Raw genomic sequence first — 27,684 nt, 5'->3', positions numbered from 1 at the left:
ATGTAATAAAAAAAAAAACACTTCATTTCTCTCTCTCTACTTCATGGGGTATAGATGGTTCCGCAGGAGCCATGGGCACTTTAAGACTTTTCAAGGGTGTGGACTGGCTCCTCCCTCTATGCTCCTCCTCCAGATCTCAGTTTTAGAAATGTGCCCAGGCAGACTGGATGCACTCCAGGGGAGCTCTACTAAGTTTCTCTGAAAAGACTTATGTTAGGTTTTTTGTTTTCAGGGAGATCTGCTGGCATCAGACTCCCTGCTTCGTGGGACTGAGGGGGCAGAAGTAGGAACCAACTTCATAAAGAGTTTCATGGCTCTGCTTCTGGCTGACAGGACACCATTAGCTCCTGAAGGGTACTGAACGCTACTGCGCCTAGATGCTCACTCCCACAGCACGCTGTCACCCCCCTTGCAGAGCCAGAAGTCAGAAGACAGGTGAGTGTAAGAAGATAGATCTTCCATCAAGGTGATGGCTAAAGGTACAGCGTGGCTGGCGGGAGCGCAGCACGCCATGTTGCCCACTCTCACACAGGCACTGCAGGGTGCAGGGCGTGTGTGGGGGGGGGCGCTCTGGGCAGCATGAAACCTAATTAAACGGGCAGAAAGGGGGCATACGATGCCATGGCACAGCCCTACCCCCACCAGTATAAATATTATTGTGAAAATCGCTGAGGAGAAACGCGCCATTGCGGGGGCGGAGCTTCCTCCTCAGTCAGTCAGCACACTGCTTAGTGCCATTTTCTTTCTCTCCTCAGGCTGCAGAGACAACGCTGGTCCTCCTCCACTACTGAATACAAGTATCAGGGTGCAAAACGGGGGGGGGGGGGGGGGGGGCACAGTGAAATTGGTGCTTTACATTGTGTATTAACATTATAAAAAAGCGCTGTATGTCAGTGGGCATTTTATGTTTCACATGCATTGTGTTACTGGCGCTGGGTTTGTGAACTGGCTGCTCCTATCTGTGTCCTTCTGACAGATTTTACTGTGGGTCTGTCCCCTATAAGTCCCGGAGTGTCTGTAGGGTGTTTGTACACGTGTGTGACATGACTGAGGCAGGAAGTTCTTCCCCTGAGGAAACCATTTTAGGGACACAGAGTTGTAATGTGGTGGCGCTGCTGGCACACCACGAGCCTGACTGGGTGAAAGAAATACGTGATAGTGTGAATCATATCAGTAGGAGATTTGATAAGTCTGAGTCTCATGCAGAAAGTTGGAGAAAATCAGTTGAAGATGTGATTTTTCGGGGTTCTGCTGTCTCATCTGCAGGCGACCCCTCTGGGTCACATAAAAGACCGTTTGTAAACATTGTACATACTGATACCGACACGGACTCTGATTCTTGTGTCGACGATAGTGATTCCAGGGGGGTAAATCCTAAATTGGTAAAAAACATACAATATATGATTGTTGCTATAAAGGAGGTTTTAGAAGTTACGGTACTACTGTACCTCAGGAGAAGGCTTATTTCTATAAGCAAAAGAAATGTAAGGTAACTTTCCCTCCTTCCCACAAGCTCAATACTCTTTTTGAGGGTGTGTGGGGGAATCCTGAAAATAAATTTCGTATTCCCAAAAGGATTCAAATTGCTTATCCTTTCCCTTTAGAGGACAGGAAAAGATGGGAGTCACCCCCGGTGTTAGACAGTGCCCTGTCAAGGTTGACAAAAAAGGTGATTCTCCCTGCACCTGGGACGGCTTCACTTAAAGAGCCGGCAAACCGCAAAATGGAGACCACGTTAAAATCTATTTATGTGGCCAATGGTACGCTGCTCAGACCCACCATTGCTTGCGCATGGGTGAGTCGTGCTATTGAAAAATGGTCTGATAACTTGTCATCAGAAATTGACACGCTTGATAGAGACGAGATACTCCTAACATTAGGTAATATCAAAGACGCTGCAGCATACATGATGGAAGCTATGAAGGATATTGGACTCTTGGGTTCAACAGCCGCTACCATGGCAGTATCGGCTCGGAGGTCATTGTGGATTCGCCAGTGGAATGCTGATGCAGATTCCAAGAGAAATATGGAGGCTCTCCCATATAAAGGTGAGGCCTTATTTGGTGATGGGCTGGATGCGTTAGTCTTGGCGGCTACCGCAGGTAAGTCGACATTCTTGCCTTATGCTCCTGCACCGGCGAAGAAGACACATCATTCTAACATGCAGTCCTTTCGGCCCAACAAATACAAAAAGGCCAAAGGTTCCCCCTTCTTTGCAGGTAGAGGAAGGGGAAGAGGAAAGAAATCCGCAGCGTCTCCAGGATCCCAGGAGCAGAAGTCAACCCCTACTTCTGCCAAATCTACAGCATGACGCTGGGGCTCCCTTGCGTGTGTCCGCTCGGGTAGGAGCACGTTTGAAACTCTTCAGTCAAATTTGGATTCAATCTGGCCTGGACCCATGGGTCTTACAAATAGTGTCCCAGGGGTACAAACTGGAGTTTCAAGACGTCCCCCATGCCGATTTTTCAAGTCGACCTTGAAAGCTTCTCTTCCAGAAAGAGAGGCAGTAACAACGGCAATTCAAAAATTGTGTCAGGATCAGGTCATAATCCTGGTACCCTTGTCACAACAACGAGAAGGTTTTAATTCAAGCCTCTTCGTAGTTCCGAAGCCGGACGGCTTGGTCAGACCTGTTTTAAACCTGAAAAATTTGAATCTCTACTTGAAAAGGTTCAAGTTCAAGATGGAATCCCTGAGGGCTGTGATTTTCAGTCTGGAGGAGAGGGATTCATGGTGTCAGTAGACATAAAGGATGCTTACTTGCATGTTCCCATTTATCCTCCTCACCAAGCTTATCTGAGATTTGTGGTACAAGATTGCCATTACCAGTTCCAGACATTGCTATTCAGTCTCTCCACGGCACCGAGGGTATTCACCAAGGTAATGGCGGAGATGATGGTCCTCCTTCGTCAAAAAGGAGTCAATATAATTCCTTATCTGGACGATCTCCTGATAAAAGCGAGATCCAGGGAACAGTTGGTGCAGAACATCGCACTCTCCCTGTCAATACTCCAACAACACGGTTGGATCATGAATTTTCCAAAGTCGCAGTTGGAACCAACGACAAGATTGTCCTTTTTAGGGATGATTCTGGACACAGTAGTACAGAGAGTATTTCTTCCAGTGGAAAAGGCTCTGGAAATCCAGAAAATGGTCAAACAAATATTGAAAACAACAATAGTGTCGATCCATCAATGCATTCGGTTGTTGGGGAAGATGGTAGCGGCCTACGAGGCCATACAGTCTGGCCGATTCCGTGCCAGAGTATTCCAGTGGGACCTGTTGTTGGACAAGTGGTCCGGATCCCACCTACACATGCACCGGAAGATAATCCTGTCATCCAAAACCAGGATTTTGCTCCTGTGGTGGCTACACAGTTCTCACCTACTAGAGGGACGCAGGTTCGGGATTCAGGACTGGGTCCTGGTAACCACGGATGCAAGTCTCCGAGGCTGGGGAGCTGTCACACAGGGGGAAAACTTCCAAGGAAAATGGTCAAGTCAGGAAGCCTGCCTTCACATAAACGTTCTGGAATTGAGAGCCATTTACAACGGCCTTCTACAAGCGGTACATCTTCTTCAAGATCATCCCGTGCAGATCCAGTCGGACAATGTAACAGCATTCGCGTACATAAACAGGCAAGGCGGAACGAAAAGCAGAGCAGTAATGGCAGAGGTGACAAGGATTCTCCTCTGGGCAGAAAGGCATGTAAGAGCTCTGTCAGCAATTTTCATTCCGGGAGTGGACAACTGGGAAGCAGACTTCCTCAGCAGACACGATCTCCATCCAGGAGAGTGGGGCCTCCACCAAGAAGTCTTCACAGAGGTGAGAAGTCTTTGGGGAGTTCCTCAAGTAGACATGATGGCATCTCGTCTAAACAAGAAGCTTCAGAGATATTGTTCCAGGTCGAGAGACCCTCAAGCAATAGCAGTGGATGCACTGGTGACCCAGTGGGTGTTTTGGTCGGTGTATGTTTTCCCTCCACTTCCACTGATTCCAAAAGTTCTCAAAATAATAAGAAGAACAAGAGTTCAAGCAATCTTCGTTGACCCAGACTGGCCAAGGAGGGCTTGGTATCCAGATCTTCAGGAGTTGCTCATAGAAGATCCTCGGCCTCTTCCTCCTCGCGAGGACCTGCTGCAGCAGGGGCCGTGCGTGTACCAAGACTTACCACGGCTACGTTTGACTGAATGGCTGTTGAGCGCCGGATCCTAGCCCGAAAGGGTATTCCCAAGGCAGTCATCCCCACTTTTATTGAGGCCAGGAAAGGAGTAACGTCTAAACATTACCACCGTATTTGAAGAAAATATGTGTTTTGGTGTGAATCCAAGAAGGCTCCTACGGAAGAGTTTGAGTTGGGACATTTTCTCCATTTTCTGCAGGCTGGTGTGGATGCGGGCCTTAGATTGGGGTCAATCAAGGTCCAGATTTCGGCCTTATCAGTTTTCTTTCAAAAACAATTGGCCTCCTTCCCAGAAGTTCAGACCTTCGTGAAAGGGGTTCTGCACATCCAGCCTCCATTTGTGCCGCCAGTGGCACCATGGGACCTTAATGTGATGTTGCAGTTCCTTCAATCGGATTGGTTTGAACCTCTGCAGGAGATAGAATTTAGTTTCTCACTTGGAAAGTGGTGATGCTTTTGGCCTTGGCATCCGCAAGGCGGGTGTCTGAGTTGGGGGCCTTGTCTTACAAGAGCCCTTACCTGATCTTCCATGAAGATAGGGCAGAGTTGAGAACTCGCCAACATTTTCTTCCAAAGGTGGTTTAATCTTTCCACATAAACCAACCTATTGTGGTGCCAGTGGCTACTGACACTTTCACTGAGTCAAAGTCTCTAGATGTGGTTAGAGCTTTAAAGATTGATGTCACAAGAACAGCTCGAATACGGAAAACAGAGGCTCTGTTTGTCCTGTATGCTCCCAACAAGATTGGGTGTCCTGCTTCTAAGCAGACTATTGCGCACTGGATCAGAGGTACGATTCAGCACACTCATTCCACGGCAGGATTGCAGATACCGAAGTCGGTGAAGGCCCATTCTACTAGGAAGGTGGGCTCATCCTGGGCGGCTGCCCGGGGCGTCTCGGCTTTACAACTTTGCAGAGCGGCTACTTGGTCAGGGTCAACACATTTGCTAAATTTTATACGTTTGACACCTTGGCCGATGAGGACCTCAAGTTTGGTCAATCAGTGCTGCAGGGTCATCTGCACTCTCCCGCCCGTACTGGAGCTTTGGTATAACCCCATGGTACTGAAGTGGACCCCAGCATCCTCTGGGACGTATGAGAAAATAGGATTTTAATACCTACGGGTAAATCCTTTTCTCTTAAGTCCTAGAGGATGCTGGGGACTCCGTGAGGACCGTGGGGATAGACGGTCTCCGCAGGAGACATGGGCACTTTAAGAAAGACTTTAGGTATGGGTGTGCAGTGGCTCCTCCCTCTATGCCCGTCCTCCAGACCTCAGTTTGATACTGTGCCCAGTGGAGACTGGGTGCATTACAGGGAGCTCTCCTGAGTTTCCTGTTAGAAAGAATTTTAGTTAGGTTTTTTATTTTCAGGGAGCCTGCTGGCAACAGACTCCCTGCATCGAGGGACTGAGGAGAGAGAAACAGACCTACTTCTGTGAGTTTTAAGGCTCTGTTTCTTAGGCTACTGGACACCATTAGCTCCAGAGGGATTGGTACGCAGGTCTCACTCTCGCCGTCCGTCCCAGAGCCGCGCCACCGTCCTCCTCACTGAGCCGGAAGATAGAATCCGGGTGAGTATGAGAAGAAAAGAAGACTTCAGAGGCGGCAGAAGACTTCTTGATCTTCACAGAGGTAACGCACAGCAGTAACGCTGTGCGCCATTGCTCCCATTCACCTCACACACGGCAGTCACTGTAAGGGTGCAGGGCGCAGGGGGGGGCGCCCTGGGCAGCATATAAACCTCTCCTTTGGCAAAATTACATATATACATGTACAGCTGGGCACTGTACATGTATATAAAGAGCCCCCGCCAGTTTTTTAAGAATTTTGAGCGGGACAGAAGCCCGCCGCCGAGGGGGCGGGGCTTCTCCCTCAGCAGCACCATTTTCTCCACAGAACAGCGCTGAGAGGCAGCTCCGCAGACTCTCCCCTGCTTACTCACGGTGACAGAGGGTTTTCAAGGGAAGGGGGGGCACATAATTGGCGCATATACATATAAAAAGGCGCTACTGGGTAAACATTTGGTGGTTTTTCCTGGGTCATATAGTGCTGGGGTGTGTGCTGGCATACTCTCTCTCTGTCTCTCCAAAGGGCCTGGTGGGGAAATTGTCTTCAGATAAGAGTTTCCCTGTGTGTGTGGTGTATCGGTATGCGTGTGTCGACATGTCTGAGGTGGAAGGCTCGCCTAGGGAGGAGGGGGAGCGTATGAATGTGAGGTCTCCGTCGACAGCGCCGAGACCTGACTGGATGGATATGTGGAATGTTTTAAGTGCTAATGTCAATTTATTGCACAAAAGCTTAGACAAAGCTGAAGCTAGGGAACAGTCAGGGAGTCAACCCATGTCTGTCCCTATGTCGCCGGGACCTTCGGGGTCTCAAAAGCGCCCACTATCCCAAATAGGAGACACAGATACCGACACAGATTCTGACTCCAGTGTCGACTACGATGATGCAAAGTTACAGCCAAAAGTGGCTAAATGTATTCGTTATATGATTATTGCAATAAAAGATATTTTGCATATCACGGAGGAAACCCCTGTCCCTGACACGAGGGTACACATGTATAAGGGAAAGAAACCTGAGGTAACTTTTCCCTCCTCACATGAGTTGAACGAGTTGTGTGAAAAAGCGTGGGAATCTCCAGACAAAAAACTGCAGATTCCCAAAAGGATTCTTATGGCGTATCCTTTCCCGCCAACGGACAGGATACGGTGGGAATCCTCTCCTAAGGTAGACAAAGCATTGACACGCTTATCAAAAAAGATAGCGCTGCCATCCCAAGATACGGCTACCCTCAAGGACCCTGCTGACCGCAAGCAGGAGGTTACCTTGAAGTCCATTTACACACATTCTGGTACTTTACTCAGACCGGCGATTGCGTCGGCCTGGGTTTGTAGCGCTGTAGCAGCATGGACAGATTCATTATCAGCGGATATTGGGACCCTAGATAAGGATACCATTTTATTGACCCTAGGGCATATAAAAGATGCTGTCTTATATATGAGAGATGCTCAAAGAGACTACTGGGTTCCAGAATAAACGCTATGTCTATTTCTGCTAGGCGAGTCTTATGGACCCGGCAGTGGACAGGTGATGCCGACTCGAAGAGGCATATGGAGGTTTTGCCTTACAAGGGTGAGAAATTGTTTGGGGAAGGTCTCTCGGACCTCGTCTCCACAGCTACGGCAGGTAAATCAAATTTTTTGCCTTATGTTCCCTCACAGACTAAGAAAGCGACACATTATCAAATGCAGTCCATTCGTTCAAATAGAAGCAAAAGAGTACGTGGATCGGCCTGTCTTGCCAGAGGTAAGGGCAGAGGAAAAAAGCTGCACAACACAGCTAGTTCCCAGGAACAGAAGTCCTCCCCGGCCTCTGCAAAATCCACCGCATGACGCTGGGGCTCCGCTAGGGGAGTCCGCCCCAGTGGGGGCACGTCTTCGACTTTTCAGCCACATCTGGGTTCACTCACAGGTGGATCACTGGGCAATAGAAATTGTTTCTCAGGGATACAAGCTGGAATTCGAAGAGGTGCCTCCTCGCCGGTTTTTCAAATCGGCTCTACCGACTTCTCCCCTAGAAAGGGAGTTAGTGTTAAATGCGATTCGCAAATTGTGTCTTCAACAAGTGGTGGTCGAGGTTCCCCTGCTTCAAAGAGGGAAGGGTTACTACTCAACTCTGTTTGTAGTCCCGAAACCGGACGGTTCGGTCAGACCCATTTTGAATTTAAAATCCCTAAACCTATACTTGAAAAGGTTCAAGTTCAAGATGAAATCGCTCAAGCGGTCATCGCCAGCCTAGAAGGGGGTGATTTTATGGTTTCTCTGGACATACAGGATGCATACCTTCATGTTCCCATTTATCCGCCCCACCAGGCATACCTGAGATTTGCGGTACAGGGTTGTCATTACCAATTTCAGACGTTGCCGTTTGGGCTTTCCACGGCCCCGAGGATTTTCACCAAGGTAATGGCGGAAATGATGGTGCTCCTGCGCAAGCAGGGTGTCACAATTATCCCATACTTGGACGGTCTCCTCATAAAAGCGAGATCACGAGAGAAGTTACTGAACAGCGTGTCACTTTCCCTGAGGGTGTTACAGCAACACGGCTGGATTCTTAACATCCCGAAGTCGCAGCTGGTTCCTACGACCCGTCTCACCTTCTTGGGCATGATTCTGGACACAGACCAGAAAAGGGTTTTTCTTCCGATAGAAAAAGCTCAGAAACTCATGACTCTAGTCAAGAACCTCTTGAAACCAAAACAAGTGCCAGTACATCATTGCACTCAAGTCCTGGGAAAAATGGTGGCAACATACAAAGCCATTCCCTTCGGCAGATTCCATGCAAGGACTTTCCAATGGGACATATTGGACAAGTGGTCCGGGTCACATCTACAAATTCATCAGCGGATCACCCTGTCCCCCAGAGCCAGGGTGTCTCTCCTGTGGTGGCTGCAGAGTGCTCACCTTTTAGAAAGCCGCAGGTTCGGCATTCAGGACTGGATCCTGGTGACCACGGACGCGAGCCTCAGTGGTTGGGGAGCAGTCACACAGGGAACAAACTTCCAAGGATTTTGGACAAGTCAAGAGACTTGTCTTCACATCAACATCCTGGAACTGAGGGCCATATACAACGCCCTACGTCAAGCGGAGACCTTACTTCGCGACCAACCAGTTCTGATCCAGTCAGACAACATCACCGCAGTGGCTCATGTAAACCGCCAAGGCGGCACAAGTAGCAGAGTGGCAATGGCGGAAGCCACCAGGATTCTTCGCTGGGCGGAAATTCATGTAAGCGCACTGTCAGCAGTGTTCATTCCGGGAGTGGACAACTGGGAAGCAGACTTCCTCAGCAGACACGACCTGCATCCAGGAAAGTGGGGACTTCATCAGGAAGTCTTCGCACAGATTGCAAGTCAGTGGGGACTGCCCCAGATAGATATGATGGCGTCCCGCCTCAACAAAAAGCTACAGAGGTATTGCGCCAGATCAAAAGACCCTCAGGCGGTAGCTGTAAACGCCCTAGTGACACCGTGGGTGTTCCAGACGGTCTATGTGTTTCCTCCTCTTCCTCTCATACCCAAGGTGTTGAGAATAATAAGAAAAAGAGGAGTGAGAACAATTCTCATTGTTCCAGATTGGCCACGAAGGACCTGGTATCCGGATCTGCTGGAAATGCTCACAGAAGATCCGTGGCCTCTTCCTCTACGACAGGAATGGCGGTTGAACGCAGGATCCTAGCGGAAAAAGGCATCCCGGATGAGGTCATTCCTACGCTAATAAAGGCTAGGAAGGACGTGACTGCAAAACATTATCACCGTATATGGCGAAAATATGTTTCTTGGTGTGAGGCCAGGAATGCTCCTGCGGAAGAATTCCATCTGGGCCGTTTCCTTCACTTCCTACAGACAGGAGTGAATTTGGGCCTAAAATTAGGCTCCATTAAGGTTCAGATTTCGGCCTTATCCATTTTCTTTCAAAAAGAATTGGCTTCTCTCCCAGAAGTACAGACTTTTGTGAAGGGAGTGCTGCATATTCAGCCTCCTTTTATACCTCCGGTGGCGCCTTGGGACCTTAACGTGGTGTTGAGTTTCCTTAAGTCGCACTGGTTTGAACCACTTCAAACGGTGGAGTTAAAATATCTCACTTGGAAGGTGGTCATGTTATTAGCCTTGGCTTCGGCTAGGCGAGTGTCGGAATTGGCGGCTTTGTCTCATAAAAGTCCCTATCTGGTTTTCCATATGGATAGAGCGGAATTGCGGACCCGTCCTCAATTCTTGCCTAAGGTGGTGTCATCTTTTCATATGAACCAACCTATTGTGGTGACTGTGGCTACGCGAGACTTGGAGGATTCCGAGTTCATTGATGTAGTCAGGGCTTTAAAAATTTACGTGGCCAGAACGGCTAGAGTCAGAAAAACAGAAGCACTGTTTGTCCTGTATGCAGCCAACAAGGTTGGCGCCCCTGCTTCAAAACAGACTATTGCTCGCTGGATCTGTAACACGATTCAGCAGGCGCATTCTACGGCTGGATTGCCGTTACCAAAATCGGTCAAGGCCCATTCCACTAGGAAGGTGGGCTCGTCTTGGGCGGCTGCCCGAGGGGTCTCGGCACTACAACTATGCTGAGCTGCTACTTGATCGGGTTCAAACACCTTTGCAAAGTTCTATAAGTTTGATACCCTGGCTGAGGAGGACCTCCTGTTTGCTCAATCGGTGCTGCAGAGTCATCCGCACTCTCCCGCCCGTTTGGGAGCTTTGGTATAATCCCCATGGTCCTTAACGGAGTCCCCAGCATCCTCTAGGACGTAAGAGAAAATAAGATTTTAAACCTACCGGTAAATCTTTTTCTCGTAGTCCGTAGGACTAGGAGAAAAGGATTTACCGGTAGGTATTAAAATCCTATTTTTTTTTTTTCTTTTCTGAATTTCAACAGTATATCTACAATAGTGAGGAGCGGGTTCGGTTTCTCGGAAACCGAACCCCCCCCGAACTTCACCCTTTTTACACGGGTCCGAGGCATACTCGGATTCTCCCGTATGGCTCGGTTAACCCGAGCGCGCCCGAACGTCATCATCCCGCTATCGGATTCTCGCGAGATTCGGATTCTATATAAGTATACGTTGTCTGCCTGAAAAACACTCCATATCTGTGCTGCATTGTAGACAGTATATAGTAGGAGTACAGTGCATAATTTTGCTGACCACCAGTATATAATATATAGGAGTACGGTACAGAAGGCCACTGCTGTACCTACCTCTGTGTCGTCAAGTATACTATCCATCCATACCTGTGGTGCATTTCAGTTTTGCACAGTTTGCTGACCACCAGTATATAATATATAGCATTACGGTACAGTAGGCCACTGCTGTACCTACCTCCGTGTCGTCAAGTATACTATCCATCCATACCTGTGGTGCATTTCAGTTTTGCACAGTTTGCTGACCACCAGTATATAATATATAGCATTACGGTACAGTAGGCCACTGCTGTACCTACCTCTGTGTCGTCAAGTATACTATCCATCTACATTCTATACCTGTGGTGCATTTTAGTTTTGCAGTTTGCTGACACAGTGACCACCAGTATATATAGCAGTACGGTACGGAAGGCCACTGCTGTACCTACCTCTGTGTCGTCAAGTATACTATCCATCTACATTCTATACCTGTGGTGCATTTTAGTTTTGCAGTTTGCGGACACAGTGACCACCAGTATATATAGCAGTACGGTACGGAAGGCCACTGCTGTACCTACCTCTGTGTCGTCAAGTATACTATCCATCTACATTCTATACCTGTGGTGCATTTCAGTTGTGCAGTTTGCTGACACAGTGACCACCAGTATATATAGCAGTACGGTACGGAAGGCCACTGCTGTACCTACCTCTGTGTCGTCAAGTATACTATCCATCTACATTCTATACCTGTGGTGCATTTCAGTTGTGAAGTTTGCTGACACAGTGACCACCAGTATATATAGCAGTACGGTACGGAAGGCCACTGCTGTACCTACCTCTGTGTCGTCAAGTATACTATCCATCTAGATTCTATACCTGTGGAGCATTTCAGTTGTGCAGTTTGCTGACACATGGACCACCAGTATATATAGCAGTACGGTACGGAAGGCCACTGCTGTACCTACCTCTGTGTCGTCAAGTATACTATCCATCTACATTCTATACCTGTGGTGCATTTCAGTTGTGCAGTTTGCTGACACAGTGACCACCAGTATATATAGCAGTACGGTACGGAAGGCCACTGCTGTACCTACCTCTGTGTTGTCAAGTATACTATCCATCTACATTCTATACCTGTAATGCATTTCAGTTGTGAAGTTTGCTGACACAGTGACCACCAGTATATATAGCAGTACGGTACGGAAGGCCACTGCTGTACCTACCTCTGTGTCGTCAAGTATACTATCCATCTACATTCTATACCTGTGGTGCATTTCAGTTGTGCGCAGTATATATAGTAGTAGGCCATTGCTATTGATACTGGCATATAATTCCACACATTAAAAAATGGAGAACAAAAATGTGGAGGGTAAAATAGGGAAAGATCAAGATCCACTTCCACCTAGTGCTGAAGCTGCTGCCACTAGTCATGGCAGAGACGATGAAATGCCATCAACGTCGTCTGCCAAAGCCAAGTCCCAATGTCATAGTAGAGAGCGTGTAAAATCCAAAAAGCAAAAGTTCAGTAAAATGATGACACAAAAATCTAAATTAAAATCGTCTGAGGAGAAGCGTACACTTGCCAATATGCCATTTACGACACTGAGTGGCAAGGAACGGCTGAGGCCCTGGCCTATGTTCATGGCTAGTGGTTCACATTCACATGAGGATGGAAGCACTCATCCTCTCGCTAGAAAAATGAAAAGAGTTAAGCTGGCAAAAGCACAGCAAAGAACTGTGCGTTCTTCTAAATCACAAATCCCCAAGGAGAGTCCAATTGTGTCGGTTGCGATGCCTGACCTTCCCAACACTGGACGGGAAGAGCTTGCGCCTTCCACCATTTGCACGCCCCCTGCAAGTTCTTGAAGGAGCACACGCAGTCCAGTTCCTGATAGTCAAATTGAAGATGTCACTGTTGAAGTACACCAGGATGAGGATATGGGTGTTGCTGGCGCTGGGGAGGAAATTGACAAGGAGGATTCTGATGGTGAGGTGGTTTGTTTAAGTCAGGCACCGGGGGGAGACACCTGTTGTCCGTGGGACGAATATGGCCATTGACATGCCTGGTCAAAATACAAAAAAAATCAGCTCTTCGGTGTGGAATTATTTCAACACAAATGCGGACAACAGGTGTCAAGCCGTGTGTTGCCTTTGTCAAGCTGTAATAAGTAGGGGTAAGGACGTTAACCACCTAGGAACATCCTCCCTTATACGTCACCTGGACCGCATTCATCCGAAGTCAGTGACAAGTTCAAAAACTTTGGGTGACAGCTGAAGGAGTCCACTGACAACTAAATCCCTTCCTCTTGTAACCAAGTTCCTGCAAACCACACCACCAACTCCCTCAGTGTCAATTTCCTCCTTACCCAGGAAAGCCAATAGTCCTGCAGGCCATGTCACTGTCAAGTCTGACGAGTCCTCTCCTGCCTGGGATTCCACCGATGCATCCTTGAGTGTAACGCCTACTGCTGCTGGCGCTGCTGTTGTTGCTGCTGGGAGTCGATCGTCATCCCAGAGGGGAAGTCGGAAGACCACTTGTACTACTTCCAGTAAGCAATTGACTGTCCAACAGTCCTTTGCGAGGAAGATGAAATATCACAGCAGTCATCCTGCTGCAAAGCAGATAACTCAGGCCTTGGCAGCCTGGGCGCTGAGAAACTTGGTTCCGGTATCCACCGTTAATTCAGAGGCAACTAGAGACTTGATTGAGGTACTGTGTCCCCTGTACCAAATACCATCTAGGTTCCATTTCTCTAGGCAGGCGATACCGAAAATGTACACAGACCTCAGAAAAAGAGTCACCAGTGTCCTAAATAATGCAGTTGTACCCAATGTCCACTTAACCACGGACATGTGGACAAGTGGAGCAGGGCAGACTCAGGACTATATGACTGTGACAGCCCACTGGGTAGATGTATTGCCTCCCGCAGCAAGAACAGCAGCGGCGGCGGCACCAGTAGCAGCATTTCGCAAACGCCAACTCGTTCCTAGGCAGGCTACGCTTTGTATCACCGCTTTCCAGAAGAGGCACACAGCTGACAACCTCTTACGGAAACTGAGGAAGATCATCGCAGAATGGCTTACCCCAATTGGACTCTCCTGGGGATTTGTGACATCGGACAACGCCAGAAATATTGTGCGTGCATTACATCTGGGCAAATTCCAGCACATCCCATGTTTTGCACATACATTGAATTTGGTGGTGCAGAATTATTTAAAAAACGACAGGGGCGTGCAAGAGATGCTGTCGGTGGCCCGAAGAATTGCGGGCCACTTTCGGCATTCAGCCACCGCGTGCCGAAGACTGGAGCACCACCAAACAATCCTGAACCTGCCCTGCCATCATCTGAAGCAAGAGGTGGTAACGAGGTGGAATTCAACCCTCAATATGCTTCAGAGGATGGAGGAGCAGCAAAAGGCCATTCAAGCCTATACATCTGCCCACGATATAGGCAAAGGAGGGGGAATGCACCTGACTCAAGCGCAGTGGAGAATGATTTCAACGTTGTGCAAGGTTCTGCAACCCTTTGAACTTTCCACACGTGAAGTCAGTTCAGACACTGACAGCCTGAGTCAGGTCATTCCCCTCATCAGGCTTTTGCAGAAGAAGCTGGAGACATTGAAGGAGGAGCTAAAACAGAGCGATTCCGCTAGGCATGTGGGACTTGTGGATGGAGCCCTTAATTCGCTTAACCAGGATTCACGGGTGGTCAATCTGTTGAAATCAAAGTACTACATTTTGGCCACCGTGCTCGATCCTAGATTTAAAACCTACGTTGTATCTCTCTTTCAGGCAGACACAAGTCTGCAGAGGTTCAAAGACCTGCTGGTGAGAAAATTGTCAAGTCAAGCGGAACGTGACCCGTCAACATCTCCTCCTTCACATTCTCCCGCAACTGGGGGTGCGAGGAAAAGGCTAAGAATTCCGAGCCCACCCGCTGGCGGTGATGCAGGGCAGTCTGGAGCGAGTGCTGACATCTGGTCCGGACTGAAGGACCTGCCAACGATTACTGACATGTCGTCTACTGTCACTGCATATGATTCTCTCACCATTGAAAGAATGGTGGAGGATTATATGAGTGACCGCATCCAAGTAGGCACGTCAGACAGTCCGTACGTATACTGGCAGGAAAAAGAGGCAATTTGGAGGCCCTTGCACAAACTGGCTTTATTCTACCTAAGTTGCCCTCCCTCCAGTGTGTACTCCGAAAGAGTGTTTAGTGCAGCCGCTCACCTTGTGAGCAATCGGCGTACGAGGTTACTTCCAGAAAATGTGGAGAAGATGATGTTCATCAAAATTAATTATAATCAATTCCTCCGTGGAGACATTCACCAGCAGCAATTGCCTCCAGAAAGTACACAGGGACCTGAGATGGTGGATTCCAGTGGGGACGAATTAATAATCTGTGAGGAGGGGGATGTACACAGTGAAAGGGGTGAGGAATCGGAGGATGATGATGAGGTGGACATCTTGCCTCTGTAGAGCCAGTTTGTGCAAGGAGAGATTGATTGCTTCTTTTTTTTGGTGGGGGCTCAAACCAACCAGTCATTTCAGTCACAGTCGTGTGGCAGACCCCGTCGCTGAAATGATGGGTTCGTTAAAGTGTGCATGTCCTGTTTATACAACATAAGGGTGGGTGGGAGGGCCCAAGGACAATTCCATCTTGCACCTCTTTTTTCTTTCATTTTTCTTTGCATCATGTGCTGTTTGGGGACTATTTTTTTGAAGTGCCATCCTGTCTGACACTGCAATGCCACTCCTAGATGGGCCAGGTGTTTGTGTCGGCCACTTGGGTCGCTTAGCTTAGTCACACAGCTACCTCATTGCGCCTCTTTTTTTCTTTGCATCATGTGCTGTTTGGGGACAATTTTTTTAATCTGCCATCATGTCTGACACTGCAGTGCCACTCCTAGATGGGCCAGGTGTTTGTGTCGGCCACTTGGGTCGCTTAGCTTAGTCACACAGCGCCCTTGGTGCGCCTCTTTTTTTTCTTTGCATCATGTGCTGTTTGGGGACAATTTTTTTTAAGTGCCATCCTGTCTGACACTGCAGTGCCATTCCTAGATGGGCCAGGTGTTTGTGTCGGCCACTTGTGTCGCTTAGCTTAGTCACACAGCGACCTTGGTGCGCCTCTTTTTTTCTTTGCATCATGTGTTGTTTGGGGACAATTTTTTTGAAGTGCCATCCTGCCTGACACTGCAGTGCCACTCCTAGATGGGCCAGGTGTTTGTGTCGGCCACTTGTGTCGCTTAGCTTAGCCATCCAGCGACCTCGGTGCAAATTTTAGGACTAAAAATAAAATTGTGAGGTGTTCAGAATAGACTGAAAATGAGTGTAAATTATGGTTATTGAGGTTAATAATACTATGGGTTCAAAATTACCCCCAAATCCTATGATTTAAGCTGTTTTTTAGGGTTTTTTTGTAAAAAAAAAAACGAATCCAAAACACACCCGAATCCGACAAAAAATTTTCAGGGAGGTTTTGCCAAAACGCGTCCGAATCCAAAACACGGCCGCGGAACCGAATCCAAAACCAAAACCCGAAAAATGTCCCGTGCACATCACTAATCTACAATGGTTGTTCTGTGAACTTTTGACCATAGTCTGCATTTTTCTTCTGCCACTCATACACAATGAAAGGGAAACAAACAGATGGCGATGGCAAAGAGCTGCTGTGGTTTTAAAAATAGATGTCTATGGATAAAGAGGCAATGAATTAAAGAAAAACAGGCAATGGCCCTGTGCATTCTGTTTAATTATAACACAGACCAGCATTGTGTGCAGCCTGTATTTATATTGATTACATAAAAGAGAGATTAAACATTTTATTAAAAGACAACAACATGTATAAAGCCTAATGCTGGCCACAAATGCTGAGATGCAGCGTGGTGTGGCCTGTAACCACAATACCATTGCTCTCAACTGGCCCCATTGTGGCAACACAGTCTCAAATTCTGAAGCAGGACATAGAAGGGGCTTACACAGAAAGGGGTGGTTTCATTCAAAAGTGGGCATATTCGGAGGATCAGGGCAGAGTTTGAAGGATTAGGGGTTGGGTAGGGATGGCCATCTAAGGATTCACCATCTGATGGTCCCTATTCATGGTGCCATCAGTGCTTTGCATCATTGGCATGAAACCCTTGACAGGAAACAATCAATGGTTTGCTGTAAGATGTGGCAGACCAATCAGAACTGGCACACCATAGTAAGGGGTAGCATTGGGCACACTATAACATGGAGTCGTTTAGTGCAGGGCGGTTTCATTCTTCAGTGAGCCCACAGATTTATTGGCAGCCAGATGAGTGACTCGGGTGCAGCAACTGTGCATTAAATCCATGCTATTATAATGTTCCTATTGCATGAGCTGGCAGCAACAGATGCTCCAGGCACTGATAACTTGCATCTAGCAGTTTGCAGGGTTTTTTTTTCCTGTGGGGGCCAATGTGTTTTAGATTTTCCTGCGGAGGCCAATGTGTTTTACATTTTCCCGTGGAGGCGAATGTGTTTTATTTATTTTTCTTGTGCAATGTTTTTCGTTTGCACGAGCGTCTGAGTTGCACCGCACATATATCCCAGTGGTGTTCATACAGAGTCGCAGTGCAGATGCACGCACAAAGAAGTGTATTAGAAATGTGTTGGACTTTTCTAGGTGGTTACAGGGGTTGGGTGTATGATGAGTGTAAAATCAAATCGAATTGAACACAAATGTTACACTGATTATGTATTTGATTATAGTTTTTAGAGATAATGATTTTTAATTTATTTAATTGCACATTTAAACCACAACCCCATTAGATGACCACACCTTTTTACCATGTCCATTTGCTCCCAAGCTAAAAGTTGCCCACACATAGCAGATTGTTTCTGATTTTTCAGTTCCCAGTTGTTGTTATTTATTTATGTATTTATTTATTACCAGTTATTTATATAGTGCACACATATTCCACATTACTTTACAGAGAATAATTGTCCATTCACATCAGTCCCTGCCTCAGTGGAGTTTACAATCTATATTCCCTACCACATGTACACACACATTCACGCTAGGGTTAATTTTGTTGGGAGCCAACTGCCCTACCAGTATATTTTTGGGTTGTGGGAGGAAACCCATGCAAGTCAAGGAGAATATACAAACTCCACACTGTTAGAGCCATGGTGGGAATCAAACCCATGACCTTAGGCAGCAATGCTAACCATTACACCATCCGTACTGCCCCTTATTACTACTTGTTGCCAGCCATGAGCATTTTATGTTTATAAATTTATGTCACAACTTTTAGCCGCCTGCCCTGACCATTGCTCATTCCATACTTTGTAAACTGCCTGTACTTGACCCTTCATTATTCCAGTGTTGTTATACTGTACAAAGAATTGTTAATACTGCTAATTTCGTACCTCCCAACTGTCCCATTTTTGGTGGATAGTTCCAATTTGGATAGTGGCTGTTTCTCAATGCATACAGATCATACAGACAGGTCCATGATTATCTTGGCCTTTAATAGGATTAACTGAGACTGAGTATTACTGCCTCACAGTCCTGAAGTCATGACTTGAAGTCAACTCCTGATCAAGGCACACAACACAATGCAATTTCTGTAAAGTGCAAAAATAAAGATATTTCTGCACATTGTAGTGCACAATTACTATGTACTGTACTTGCTGAATTTAATGCATCTTCTGGCTCGAATGTTACATATATATCATCTGTTCCATCCAACGGCAGATATATCGTCCAGTGTGTTCCCAACACAACTCCAGTGTTGTCTTGCTGCTGAGGTCATAGGAGCATTTCCCTACTGACAGTACTTCCATTATTGTATAACAGATCTGTACCAAGGGGGTCATTCCGAGTTGATCGCTCGCTAGCTACTTTTTGCAGCGCTGCGATCAGATAGTGGCCGCCTATGGGGGAGTGTATTTTCGCTTTGCAAGTGTGCGAACGCCTGTGCAGCCGAGGTCTGCAAAAACATTTTGTGCAGTTTCTGAGTAGGTCTGAACTTACTCAGCCGCTGCGATCACTTCAGCCTGTCCGATCCCGGAATTGACGTCAGACACCCGCCCTGCAAACGCTTGGACACGCCTGCATTTTCCCAAACACTCACAGAAAACGGTCAGTTGACACCCATAAACGCCTTCTTCCTGTCAATCTCCTTGCGATCGGCTGTGCAAATGGATTCTTCGTTAAATCCATCACTCAGCAACGATCCGCTTTATACCCGTACGACGCACCTGCGCATTGTGATGCATACACATGCGCAGTAGTGACCTGATCGCTGCTCTGCGAGAAATGGCAGCATGCGAACAGTTCGGAATGACCCCCCATGTACCACTTTTCCGCTGCCAACTAAGCCTTGGATAGAGAAATAGTGGACAGAGTTAAAGTACCAAGTAACCAACCAGCTCCTAACTGTCATTTTTCAAACACAGCCAGTAACATTGCAACTAGGAGCTGACTGGTACTTTGGGGGTCATTCCGAGTTGTTCGCTCGTTATTTTTTTCTCGCAACGGAGTGATTAGTCGCTAATGCGCATGCGCAATGTCCGCAGTGCGACTGCGCCAAGTAAATTTGCTATGCAGTTAGGTATTTTACTCACGGCATTACGAGGTTTTTTTCTTCGTTCTGGTGATCGGAGTGTGATTGACAGGAAGTGGGTGTTTCTGGGCGGAAACTGGACGTTTTATGGGTGTGTGTGAAAAAACGCTACCGTTTCTGGGAAAAACGCGGGAGTGGCTGGAGAAACGGAGGAGTGTCTGGGCGAACGCTGGGTGTGTTTGTGACGTCAAACCAGGGACGAAACTGACTGAACTGATCGCAGATGCCGAGTAAGTCTGGAGCTACTCAGAAACTGCTAAGAAGTGTCTATTCGCAATTCTGCTAATCTTTCGTTCGAAATTTTGATAAGCTAAGATTCACTCCCAGTAGGCGGCGGCTTAGCGTGTGCAAAGCTGCTAAAAGCAGCTTGCGAGCGAACAACTCGGAATGACCCCCTTTATCTCCGTACACTTTATCTCTCCCCAAGACTTATTATATAGGGGCTCATTTTATCGATGAGTGATAAAACTCATTGTGAATAGGGTTGCCACCTCATCCCTCTCATTCTGGACACACATTAATTACACAGGTTCTGTGGCTTATTAAAACCAGGTGAAATGGAGTCTTGAAGTCAGCCAGCCACAGAACCTGTGTAATTAATATGTGTCCAGAATTAAAGGGATGAGGTGGCAACCCTAATTGTGAATGATAAAACTCATTGCGCAAGATAAATGGTGCTCCAGCCACTAATATGATTGGCTGGAGCACCATTTATCATACGCAACAAGTTTTATCATTCACAGTGAGAATAATTACTCATTGATAAATAGGCCCCATAGACCTCTAAAACGTTCCGCTGCAGTGAATCTGAGTGCTACTTAGCATATCTTATACATCTATGAAGAATGATGTCCAGTGCCTGATTATACACTAGGCTCATTAGATTGCAACCTAGGGTACTGGAGCTTTGGGGAAGGTGTCCATGTCATGGGTGGCTCACATTTTTTGGTAGTACATACTGTACAATTACTCGCAATCCCTAAGGTCAGTAACAAGTATAAATATTAACATTTCCGTTTTAAGAGTTAACAACCCTGTCCATGCCCCTTTTGACTTAGGAATATCAGAATGTATGTATACTATTTACCAGCAAGTTGTACAATAAAAATAGGATGTTTTGTACAGTGTAGATACTAAGGCATACTTGCCCACTCTCCCGGAAAAGCTGGGAGGCTCCCGAAATTAGGGTGGCACTCCTGACCCCCTGGGAAAGGGGGCAAGTCTCCCGCATCCAGCTCGCCCACCCCGCACTCCTCCCGCTGCACCCCACGCCCCCCACCACTTTCAGCCTGTTAAATAGAAAAAAGGGGCGATTATGCAATTGCGCTAATTTGCGTCATTGCAGCCCCGCCCCCCGCTCTGCAATACCAATAATGTGGGCATTACAGAGCAGGGGCGTGGCTATGATGATGCAAACAGGTCACCACACCCCTGTACCCCCCTCCTCCACGCCCCCTCTTGTGTGACCTGGCTGCTCCCTCCCAGAGGGAGCAGCCACAAAGTAGGTAAGTATATACTGTACTAAGGTAGGCTATTGCTTAAACTACTTAAAGTACAAAGGGTACAAGGTCATCACGTCGACAGCGATTATGTCAACATGACAATGCCAGCGCCGGGATCCGGACTTAGTTCTAATGATGATACAAGGATAGTCACTATGGACATGTCGATATATTAAATTAGGGTCGAAATTGCCGTCTTGTCGAAAAGACAGCAGTTTTCGACTTTTTCAGGTCAGAAGGGGTTCCGACCTATTCAGTCCCCAGCTTTTTTATTCGACAAGTCGGATAGTAAATGGATCGGCGGTATAGCTGCCGATTCATGTGCTTTTGAGGGAAACTGGGACAAATTCTACAGGTTTTGGCCCCGTTTCCGACCATCTCAGTCCGACTTAGAAAAAAAAGTTTAACTGAGATGAGGGACCTGAGAGGAGGAGGAGGGGGGAAGCCGCGGGCAGACAGAGGAGAGCCGCGGGTAGACGGGGGACAGCATTGCTACTGCACAGCGCTGCAGGAGGATGTGGCACAGCCGCCACTCATGGCAGGTCCCGCTTGCTGGAGCTGTGTGGACGCTGCCGTGAGGTCTGGCGGCTGCCTCCTGCAGCGCTGCTGTCCCCCGTCTGCACGCGGCTGTCCCCTGTCTCCCCGCTGGTTTCCCCCCTCTCCGGTCCCTCATCTCAGTTCGACTTTCTTAAAGTCAAATTAAAATGGGCATTGAATAGCCCTTGTCTGATCCATTCCGACAAATGCATGTCTAAATGGATCCGACCTCAATTGAATATATCCCATAGTGACTATCGGAAAAAAACTGTACCCATCCCCATTGCTTTATTTTATCTCCTCACAGATACCATCAACTGGTGTAAATCCAGGAAATATTTAATATCTCAACCATAAATGATTGATAGTTTTATTACAGCTGCTTTCATTGTAAGCATGAGATTGGAAGAGACTGGCGATGCCAACACAGTGCTTATTCCTAGGGCCAGGACTTCGGTGACATGTCATATGTTTTTCCTGATCTGTACATTAACTTGGAAGTAAGCTTAAACCCATTTACAGTCTTTCTGATAAAATGTTACATTTTATGGGCATATTAATGCATATTTCTCTAACGTCCTAGTGGATGCTGGGGACTCCGTCAGGACCATGGGGAATAGCGGCTCCGCAGGAGACAGGGCACAAAAAGTAAGCTTTTAGGATCACATGGTGTGTACTGGCTCCTCCCCCTATGACCCTCCTCCAAGCCTCAGGTTTTTGTGCCCGTCCGAGCAGGGTGCAATCTAGGTGGCTCTCATAAATCAGGATTTTGGTACTTACCGATAAATCCCTTTCTCCGATTCCACAGGGGCCACTGGAGTGTAGTTACAATGGGGAGATAGTAGGTGGTATTGGTAGCTGGCACTTTAAAAATTCTCACACTGTGGCTAGCTCCTCCCCTACTATCTCCCCTCCAAGCCAGTCTACGTTAAACTGTGCCCGAGGAGAGCTGTAATAAACAAACCGTAAGGTAGAGGAGGTTAACGACGCCCTGTAAACCAGGCGAACACAAACTAAACCTGGAACAGAACCTGACAAAAAACCAGGCTAGCCTGAACCCAACAAGCAGTCATATGGTGATCTGCAATCGTTAATCAAACAAAAATCAGGAGAAACAGCGCTGGGCGGGCGTCCAGTGGCCCCTGTGGAATCGGAGAAAGGGATTTATCGGTAAGTACCAAAATCCTGATTTCTCCTTCATCCACTAGGGGCCACTGGAGTGTAGTTACAATGGGGACGTCCCAGAGCTCCCAAAAAACGGGTGGGAAAGCGCTGAGAGTCCTGTAAAAACTGCTCGGCCAAACAGTGATGCAGAGGCCGGAAAAGTGTCAAACTTGTAGAATTTGACAAAACGAATGTCGGTTTGACCAAGTAGCCGCCCGACAAAATATTCATGGAGACCCCGCGGGCGGCTGCCCACGAAGGTCTTACAATGCGCGTAAAGCGCGCTGAATTGGAAAACGGAGGTTCCCTAGTAACCGCCAAGAAGACTGTCTGATGATCAGATGTATCCAACTGTCCAGCATATGCTGGGGCCCCGGCTATTTAGTACGGGAGCATCGTCCAGAGCAAAGAAGAAAAAACACTTCATCGAATAGCCTGAGACCTCTGTAGAGAGAGTTGACGAGCCCTGACAACATTCAGAGAGGATTGAAAACCACTAGTGTCAGATTTATATGAAAAATGGACCTCCCCTCTGGAAGAAACGACCGCTGAGGCCGAAGCCGAGCCCGGGGAGTTGCCAATAGAGTACTCCCTGAACAAGAGGCCGAACTTACGGCCGCTAGGCTAATCTCATTTGGAAGAAAAGCGAAAAAGGCAGAGACCTAAAATTCCGGTCAGTGTGGTTTGAAGCGCAGCGGAGCAAAAAACCTCCCAGAGAAACCAAAGATGAATGGTAACTGGAAGAAGGGGGAAAAACCCCCTTTTATCTTCATTATGTTCCATAAAGTTTTCCCAAAGTGGCAAAAGCGAGAAGAGGTAATAGACTTCTGAAATCGGAGCCCAGTAGGCCTAACCGAACTAGGGAACTCCTCCCTTCTGAGGTCTCGTGAACAGTCACACGGGTAACCGAAACCAGTGTAAAATTGAACAAGGAGAAAAAAAAAAAGGAGCCTGTTGAAGTAGACAGTCCCGTCGAGGTAGGAGCCAAGGCTCCTCTACTGACAACAGGCGTATCTGTATCTTCAAGTCATGCGTGGCCCAACCAGCGCCACCGAGAGGACTAGCACGCATAATCCCCTCCTGTGTTACTGAACATGAAGTAGAAATAGAAAAGGAGGCAGGATAGAATAACCAGAAAACTCCCCGGAGCCCTGAGGGCCTCCACGGCTACTGCCGTCCGAGAGTAATAAAGGGTTAAAGAGTCAGTCAGAACGCCCTGAGGTCGATCCGAAATCTCCGCCCACAGCGGACCAGCTGACAAAACTCCGAGGCATGTTCCCTCACCCAGGAGTCTGACCTGGTGGCTTGATCTGGAAACAAGATTGTTGTCCCCCGTTCCGAGAGGAATGGAGGCGACCACTCATTACGTCGCAACTTGACTGAAGAAATAGAGTCTCTGGTGCCGAGGAATGAAAAAAACCTCTGACGGACCGTGTTGAGAAACGTCTATGCGGAGCATAAATTGGATCTGTGTCGAATCAGAAGCTCGTGGATCCTCCGGATATTCAGAAGCCACCTAATGTACAGAGTGGGATAGTAGCAGTAAATTGTCCCATTAGGGAACCAACGTCACCCACTGCCCTTGAAAAAGAGTTATTCTGTTATCTTCCTAAACTCTGTGGGAGCGGAAGAGAGAAGAGTAAAGGACTTACAGTGAAAATGAGAATCCTGTTAAGGGGGAATCTGAGAAAAGCCTGTCCAACGGAAATCAGTAAACAGGCATCTCTGAAGACAAGGGACACGTAAAACTCCCTTTCTTGTTTAAACTAGCAATCACAGACTAAAAGGATTGTAAGGCCAGAATAGGCCTGTCCGAGCCACTTGGCTTCGGAACGTGAAAAGAAAACAAAGGCCTGAGAACTGTCCTAATTCAAATGATATGTGTAAAACAGGGATCAACACCCTTTGCGGTTAGAAACCTATGGAGCGCAGCCTGCAGTATGACTCTCTTGTCATCGTAAATCAGCCGACCCATGCCGAGGGACTCCTGAGACGGTTGTAACCGCCCAAGCCTTCTCCCATCGACCTGCGCCTACCCTGGGACCCTGCAGGTGTAATGGGTGTATAGGATGACATAAAATCAGACTGGACTGAGGATGTTGAACCTCTGCTTCAGCCTTTTTACCCTGAGAACCCCTGGCGACGAAGATATCACCCGTGTGGAGTCAAAAACCTGAAAGGGCACGAAACAATCTAAAGGGAAGACCAGTAAAGGTCTGTCTTGGAGCTGGGGCAGTAGTAGGAGAAATCAAAGTGGACCTACCTCCATTGGTTCAAGAAATCCTGCAGAAAGTTCCTTCCCCAGAACCATCTGCCCCGTAGGATTTCATGTTTACTTGTCACTGTCGCAGCCCCAGAGGTCGTCGGGTTAAGACAGCCCAAGCGAAGATGCAGGGTCCGAGTCTGTAGACATGGAGACCTCCAAGGAACATAAAGCAGAATCGTGATTCTGACCTGTATCAAAGTATCAATTGATCCTGATGCGAAGCATCCTGTAACCTAGAGGACAATTGTTCCCCAACCTACCTGCTCCGGATACGGTAGAACCATGCTGCCGCATATGTCGATGGATCCCTGAGCAAGGTTGCCTCAGGAAAACGGCGGCTTGATGGACCGGCGATACACCGAGGTGTATACCCTAGAGAGGTTCTGATACCATCTCCTGCCATCTGCGGGGAAAAGATAGGAAAACAAACCCTGTTTGATACCTGATATTGTGTATTCGGGTGTCTGTCGGCCGCCTACCGGAGCCTGCCCAGCTCATCCGAAACTGAACCAGTCGCTGTCATTTTCGTCAATGGCGTGGAACCCTGATGGACTTGACGTGTCCTCCTCCTTTACCTGCAGTATCAGATGAACTGCTGTATTATGTACCTGTATATTCTGAGACACTGGTTCAGATCCACAGAAAACAGACATCAGTAATGCATGGAATGTTAGCAAAGTTTCTTTTTGGAAAGGTGTGTTTGGTCCCGCTGTGATTTGATCCTGTGACCTTGGAAACCAAAGTCCAAGGGCTTACCTGATGAGCTATTGTCTGGTTAATAGTGACATTACCTGCATCATTGATCAAACAGGGGTGTGCAGGTGCGTGGAGGGCGAAGCAGATGGCTCCGCCGCATACTTCACACCTAAGAGGGAATTCTTCGACTATCCCAGGAGAGACAAACGAAAGGAGAAAAGGTGGGTTAAATAAACAGAGCCCTACGTAAGGTCTGCACTATAATGTGTAGTGACCGATACGATTAAAATAAACTTTCTGGAGCAGCGGAGACCTGAACCAGCAACGCTGCGCTGTGGGACAGGAGTCTTAGCCCTAGGCTATAGGAGTTCTCCTTAAAGTTTTGTTTGGATTCAAACCCCTGTTCAGATACCCGCTACTAGCGTACTGAGCCGCAGCGCTATTTGTCTGATGCCTTACACGCATTCCACAATTACAAATAGCATTAGTAACTAGTGACAACAAGGAATAATAAAGGGAAGGCAACACCCCGCCCTGTATTTAGTGTACCGCTAATTAAGGTGCACCAGATGTTTCTCTGAGGTTCCGCTGGCTTTTCAAAATGGTGACCAGCCTGTGAGAAAGATGGGGGAAAATGTTATGTGCAAGATGTTGTTATTAGAAAACATTGCGGAAGTAGCCTACAGCACCTGGTATTCCCAGGCGGTCTCCCATCCAAGTACTAACCGGGCCTGACCCTGCTTAGTTTCCGAGATCAGACGAGATCGGGCGTGTTCAGGGTGGTGTGGCCGTAGGCTTTTATCCCCTATATCTGGTATTTTATGGATTTATCTATATACATACCTACACGCACTTAAATATATATATCTATATATATACATGCACAAACATAACTATATATGTATATATACACACACACCGTAGGTAAATAAATACTGCACAGTAGATCCTTTTAATTATTATTGAGCTGAGTCCCAGCTACTGTAATAGAGCAGGTTCCCTGATTTGCAAGTAGGAAAATGCTGGGTAGAGGACTCTACTGCAGGAGGAATGTATCTATATTTCAGCAGCCTGAAGTATCGAAAAGTTACAAATCCCAGAGCTGTTGCCTAGCGACGGGGAGACCTGGGAGCCCGCTGAGTAAAGCGGGTTAACTGTTAATATACCTGGGACTTTATTTGTATTTGTCTCTGAGTATGCAAGATTAGCCCACTGGGCTATAGGAGACACTGCAAATATGAAGCCAGGTCTGTGCAGGGAGGAAATGGCCGCCAGAGTGAAACTCCTCTGGGCTATGCGATAAAATCTATATAGTGGATAACTGGATTAGTGCTGAGCCACTCTGACTATATCACATTCTCCTCAGCACCATGTGCATTAAACTCACATAAATGCCTATTACACTATAACAGTGGCCGGGGAGCGGAGAATGCTGAGCCCGCTGTACAGAGCAGGAGTTAGCTCCGCCCCCCGGCTATGGCGCCTTATTGCAAAACTAAGCGGGAAGCGAGCTGTACCCTCCGCTGGGCCTGCGAGTCACCGCCGGGGAGCGCTGAGCGCTGAGCCCGCTATACAGCGCTAGTAGAGCCCTGTATCTGCTAGCCGCCGCCGGGGAGTGTTGCGCTGAACAGAGCGCGAGTCGCCGCCTGGGAGCAGGGAGCGCTGAGCTCGCTCTACAGAGCGGGACTTAGCTCCGCCCCCTCCGTACAAGGCGCCAAATTTAAACATTGCTTTGCGCTCGAGCGGGATCCCTGTGCCGGCTCTGTGAGTCGCGCTGAGTGGGTGCGGGGGGTGCGGGGAGCTGGGGGAGCAGAGGGTTATCAGAATGACACACACCCGTTTTTCAGTCAGGGTTGTATAAACACATACTCAGCCTCCCCCAATCATCCTGTCTGTTTCTCCATGAGGAGGACAGGTAAGGATACAATAAAGTACATTACAGCCCCAGAGAGCCCTTCTGGAGTGGGTTGTACAACAATAAACAGATTGCTCTAAAAACATACATAGCCACCACAAATAAAGTATACTTCACTCACCACTGTGTTCTTGGTGGATCGGCCC

General features: G+C 47.7%; 1 protein-coding gene and 1 non-coding gene across 4 annotated transcripts in view; one reads left to right on the top strand and one right to left on the bottom strand.

Moving 5' to 3' along the window:
• Nucleotides 1–27,684, top strand: part of PDE4D (phosphodiesterase 4D) — a 1,020,783-nt gene that overhangs the window by 423,496 nt on the left and 569,603 nt on the right. The gene's annotated exons all lie outside the window — the stretch shown is intronic.
• Nucleotides 26,301–26,419, bottom strand: LOC134957557 (5S ribosomal RNA). The gene has a single exon (XR_010186662.1). It is a non-coding gene; the product is annotated as a 5S ribosomal RNA (ribosomal RNA).

This window comes from Pseudophryne corroboree, chromosome 1, assembly GCF_028390025.1.
Source record: "Pseudophryne corroboree isolate aPseCor3 chromosome 1, aPseCor3.hap2, whole genome shotgun sequence".
NCBI classification, from domain to species: Eukaryota; Metazoa; Chordata; class Amphibia; order Anura; family Myobatrachidae; genus Pseudophryne; species Pseudophryne corroboree.
The sequence above is the reverse complement of the archived record's forward strand: the minus strand, read 5'-3'. Positions and strand labels throughout refer to the sequence as shown.